Genomic DNA, 6,000 nt, shown 5'->3' with positions numbered 1-6,000 from the left:
ATATTTTGTACCGCTCTGCGGTACATCTAGTTCCAATGGTGTTGGGAGGTTTGCCTGGCGTAACCAGACATGCATTATCTGCTCTTTCTCACTTTTTAATCAACAGACCAGCTGAATAAGGCTACTGACTGGAAGGCCATGCTGTTTCAAGCAATGCCCAAAAATCTCTAGTTGCCAATAGCCATTTTGTCACCTGTTCCCATGGACACATGCTATTTAACAGATTGAGTCCCTGGTCACTATTCGATTTGAATTAAAACCAGCTTGCGTGAAAAGCCATCTCTAGAAGAAGACATATATTGATAGCCCTTGATTTCAATGACTTTATCATTTCTGATTAAATGGCTGCTGAAATGCTTTATTAGCCCTGGAATCGGTTAAAAAACATATTTAAAAAGAAAACGTTTCTGCAAATAATTGCATATAAAATCCTTAACCAAATGGTATTACCCTTAGCACTAATGAAACTAAATAACCTGTGGTGCACCTGACTGAAGATCCGTAGCCTACACATACAGTGCACATTGGGTTGCTGACATGCCTTTGGTCTTTCCTGCCCAGCCTACACAAACCTTTCTTTCTATAAGTAAAATGAACTGATTTTGGAACACAGTATTAACTTCACAGAAGGCTGATATGTAAGATGGCTCACCTCAGTATATGTCACAGTATTACTCTTGCCATGAATGGAGGGAGCATCAGGGATTTCGGAGTGAGAAAAGGCTCATCTTGAAGCAACACAGAGAATGAAGAAAGGAAAGAGTCTTCATAGGACTAGTAGGTCAAAGGTCCAAGTTGTGGACTTGGGCCAAAATGGCATGAAACAGAGTCAGAAATCAATACAGAGCCCTGACAGGTGCCAAAGGAGCAAGGGAGCTCGAGCAGGGCACACACACACACACACACACACACACCTCACTTTATTTATCTCTCCAGAGCTGTGCTGTTCGCCTGGTCCTCGTGGAAGCAGACGACTTCATTTCAGCCTCTGCTTATTTCAACATGTCGGATTTATGTGCTTCCGCCCAAGTGGACAGAGAGGATATTTCTTTGGGGTGGCTGTTTGGAGGCCCATGCAAACGCAATGGCGTCCCCTCATAAAACTTTGAGCTCTACACCATCAATATTGCGTCTTTTTTGATCAAGGCAGGACATTTTCAAATAAACAAGATCCCAGCAGACTACAGCTAAAACGGCTTTGCTTTTGAACTCAGGTGTAAAGAAGACATCAATCAAGCTGAAGTGTCTCTTGACATTTAGCATGGCTGCGGTTGTTACCATAGCTCCCACTGTGTCCTTGTACTTCCTACACCATCCTTAATTCACTGATCTTCTGCAGAGGGCAGAGATAGATATAACCTTGGCATCAAAGAACTTAAAAGGGCATCTGGAAACCTCTGTTAAGTCATATTAGGCATGAAGTAAAGAAAAGCTTGTGCTCTTGCTTGTACTTCCTAACAAAGAGTATAAAGTCAACTAAAATTACCATGTACAAAGTATGGAAACAACTCAGATCAGTTGTGTTAATGTCAATATGATATTTCTGAAAATGGATGGTAGATATATTCAACCAATTTCCTTTTGTTTTGGATACTTTGTAAAGTTTTTTGACATCTCTTCAAAATTCAAGTTATCCTGCCTGTTTTTGTTACCGTTTTCTAATTCACAGGTTTGAATAAAAAGATAAAACCAGACAACCATTTTAAACCTTTATTAGAATCACCTCCACGAACAACTTTTAATCTCCCCCTTAAACGAGCACCAACAGACTGATAGCCTATTTAACTGGGCTTCCTTACGAGTTATCTTTAATCCGACTGTTATTAATTTTTCAATTATGATCTCCCTAGTGTACATAGGAGGCTAAAGCCTTCCAGCTGAAGGATTCATGGTGGTGCAGGCAGTAGAACATTACTGATTACTGGTATTTAAACTAATATAAACCTCATGCTGTCTCTGAGCATTGCCCTCTAACTTCACTTTTCCCAATTGTGTCCATATATTTACATTGAGTCTCTACTTACAACTAAGATTATTTGCATCGGTTTCTCTTACCGACAGTACTCAGTGACCTCGAGAAACATAGTTCTTTGTGAAATATCGCCGAAATTCTGCCATAGACTTTTACCAATTATAGATGTGCTGTATAGACATTAGATTAGATTCAACTTTATTGTCATTGTGCAGAGAGTACAAGTACAAAGACAACGAAATGCAGTTTCCGTCAAACCAGAAGTGCAATATAGCAGAAAAGTGCAATGGGACATACAAAGTATAGGCGGCTGGTGCATAGACAGTATAAGATACTCTATATAGTGCAGTGTAGACAGTTGTATATAGTTAATATATATGGTGTATATATGTATGGTTTACAGTAATATAAATTAGATATAAATATATGCAGTGTGTTAGCCGAACTTTAGAGCAGAATAGATATGGCTATGTAGTATGAACAATGTATGAACAATATGTGCAGTGTAGTAGCAGTAACATTGTCTGCACTGTATGCATGTGTTCATGACCTTATAGTCTTAAGCGCCTTGCCTGCAGTTCTACTTCATCTGATTTGAATCAGAACTCTCTATAATGCACAGAATATGTGTCAAACTGCCATTTAAGAATCCTCATTTTTCATTTTTGTGCTGTAATTCTGTGTGATGAATGCAAGTGTAAGAGACAGGAGCATAAATAAACAATTAGCTTTCCTCAGAGCAGCTAATCAGCCCGGTGATGAGGTGTCTGTGATAGCGGCATTTCGCAGCGCCAAACAGGCAGTTGCTTCTCCGTAGCACTCAGCAACCTTTCAAGTCTCAATCGCTCCTGATGCGCCCCCTTATTTAATATTGCTCCAAACGCCTCCGGCTCTAACGTCTCCATTCAGAGCTGTTGTTTTCCTCCGTGGGGCAGTTTTTAGGAACAGGTTGTCTCTCTCCACACCCCTTCTCCTCATCGCCTCTGCACCCCACTGCGCAGCTGTTTAACTTTGACACGCTCCGCTATGGAGAGTGGCATCTGTGGTAAAGAGTGCAGTGTGGTGTTCAAGGATGAGTGAGGCGGAAGAACACTTACCAACCATCCTTTTCCTCGTCCTCTTCCTCTCTCTCTCTCTCTCTCCCCTCATCACCAGTTGACATTTGAAATCAGTGCCAGATGAAAGCATTCAGGAGGTTTGGAGGAGAGCCACACTGCTGAACCTGGAAAAAACACTACACACACCTTCCACACACACACCAAGCATTCTACACACACCTCAAAGCAGGCACAAAGTATTCTACACACACCTGGAAAACACACAGCATTCTCCCACTCAATAACCCTACATACATGCATTCACACTGTATATGGGGGAGGAGCAACCAATCTGACATGGCCCTGATGGACAGATTCTTGACATATCTCAGATGAAATGACAAAAAAAAAATACATGATAAGATATGGGTTAGAAAACACATATTGTCATGCTGGTACCATACAGCTAAATCTGCTTTCGAATTCGACATTGCTCTTGGAAATGGAATGGAGAGAGCCATGTTATGCCAACTGTATGTCATTTTGTGGAAGCATGGTGGAATTGTATGTTGGATATAGGCCCACTCTAGCTGTGGGAGGACCTCATGTGTTTGGGTAATGCCACACAACAAAATAGTTTTACATCTAACCAGAGAAGTGCAAATATGTTGAGTCCCTCAATCAGTCTAAACACCACACTGTTCAAATAACATAGGACATAAAGTTGGAATGCAAATGAGTGGCAATCATCCTTTCTTCCTGTGTCCCCATAAAAATGGCTTGCTATCTGCGATGATACTTCATTTGATAATCATCCAGCACCACCTAGTGGTTTTCATTATCCAGACATGCTGGGCATAAAGTTGATGTCCAGTTTATGTGCCAAATCATTCATGTTTCAATCGGTTTTATATCTTAAGGTATGTTCCACAGACAGGTATTAAAGAATTCTCTCCATATTATCTTTAAAATATGCATGAAACTGCGCTGATAGGAGACGAAATAGCTCCGGCTCTTCTAAAATAATTGGCCGTTCCGGCCGGTGACACAAGCGGATGTTAAATCACCGCGCGGCTCTCCTGTGATGAAAGATTAATGACTCTTGCTTCTTTCCGTCCCACTTATTCACTTCTCCGAGGTCAACAGTCGACATCAATCAAGCACCGTCCTCAATCTCTCTATCGACCTGTCACCGCGTCAGCATAATTTTCTCCTCACCATTCAGTGGCTGAGAGACAGATTTGCTCAAAGAGTTCCTCTCGTCTGCAATCTGGCAGGCCCTGCCTCTCCACTGTTCTGACAGGAGGTTGTTATGAGCAATAAACCATGCATTACTCTCGAACCTGAGGCCAGCCAGTACATCCTATTACAGCCAACAGCGTTTGGTTTTGTGCTGCACTGAGAAAAATAACTCATATATATAGGCCTAGATTTTTCTGCAGATGCACATGGCTGCTTCTTGTAATGTGTTCTGAAATTCCTCAAGGAGATATGATATATGTGTGTGGGTTATTTGGCTATGTAATATGTAAAAAAAAAAACATGAAACAATTATTCAAAAGTGTCCTCACTAGTGTGGCTGTAGGTTTTAACCTTGTACAGTTGTACCCTGCTTTATTAATAGTGCTGTCCTGTCTGGGCAACGTATTTAATTTCTGCTTCCTCTCCGCCTCAGAGCAACTGTTGTTAACTGAAAAAAAGAAAATAAAAAAGAAATTCAAAGAATTTTCACTGCATGACAGAAAATGCCTCTGGGAAGTGACATTTGAATTATTACTTGCACGGCTGTTCAAAGCGTCAATCGTGCTGTGCACTGTGTGACCCCCCCCCCCCCCCCATGCAAAAGGCAAAAGCCAAAGGAGAGTCTAATTTCAGACCTCCGGCCACTAACTTAACGATTGTGTAGAAAGAAAAAGGCAGACCACCTGGTTTCAAACCAGCATGTCATGAATGCCCAAATAGGAGACACAGTCAGCTCAATGGTGGCATGGTGGCCGAGGTTTGGGTCACTTGACTGGGCCGTGTCGGTGTAGGACTGAGTACACTGTTTTGTCCTTGGCCCGATGGGGTTTTTCATGTGCTACCAGGTTGGTTGTGTGTCTTTTCCAGCAACTTTGCACAGTGAAGGTTTGCATTGAAATGCATCTCTCCTCAACGAAGAGAGTGACATCACAGACAAACTCTGTCTCTGGCGAATGGTCAGTTGGCTTCAAATTCTTGATGCAACAAAATAAATGTAGGGCCAGGGACACCTATTGTTTTGCCATTATTTGCTAAGATGGTCAAAGCTCACCTGGCAATCTGGTTGGTCCTGTTGGACTGACTTCATTTGACCCTATACAGACTTTCTATAGATTCTCCATGGAAGGGCATTGTCTGGCCTTGTCTGGATGTCTCACAAAGGCAATGAGGTTGACAAGGTCAACAAGATGGAGAACCAAAGAACAAGTGACCTAACTCTCCCACAACATGTCAGTTGATGCCCTTTTCTTGCTGAGAACAAAACACAGATACCACACCTCTACCACTCTCAGAGGTCCACTCTGCATAAAACTGTTCCTCTATTTCTCCTTCCAACAAACTTACTGACCCCAGTGAGCATTAAATTATTCTCTACCTTCTGTAGTCTGATTGGTGATAGAGGTCTGTTCATCATTCAGTTCACTGAAGGCTAGTTCTCTCTCTCTCTCTCTCTCTCTCTCTCTCTCTCTGTCGCTATTTTATGCCATTACAGCATATCAATATGCTGCTATTGCGTAGCTCACTATATTACAGTGCAATAAATGAATGAATGAGTCTTTCTCTGGCCATGGTGGCTGATGAGTCATAGCATCTTCCATGGGACACCAGCCCATCAACCTCAGCCAAAGCTGGTATCATTTACAGATTGGTGGACTAAACCAATGCAGATTAAGTGCCTTGTCAAACGAGGGCATAAAGCACAATCTGCAGTGACTATGCAGGCAGAGATTCAAACCAACAACCTTGAGA

The sequence above is a fragment of the Alosa pseudoharengus genome, unplaced genomic scaffold, assembly GCF_046254945.1.
Source record: "Alosa pseudoharengus isolate Yale_2024_CS ecotype anadromous, Long Island Sound unplaced genomic scaffold, YU_APseudo_1.1 YU_APseudo_1.1_scf_10, whole genome shotgun sequence".
In the NCBI taxonomy this organism is placed as follows: domain Eukaryota; kingdom Metazoa; phylum Chordata; class Actinopteri; order Clupeiformes; family Clupeidae; genus Alosa; species Alosa pseudoharengus.
This window is presented reverse-complemented; position numbering follows the sequence as displayed.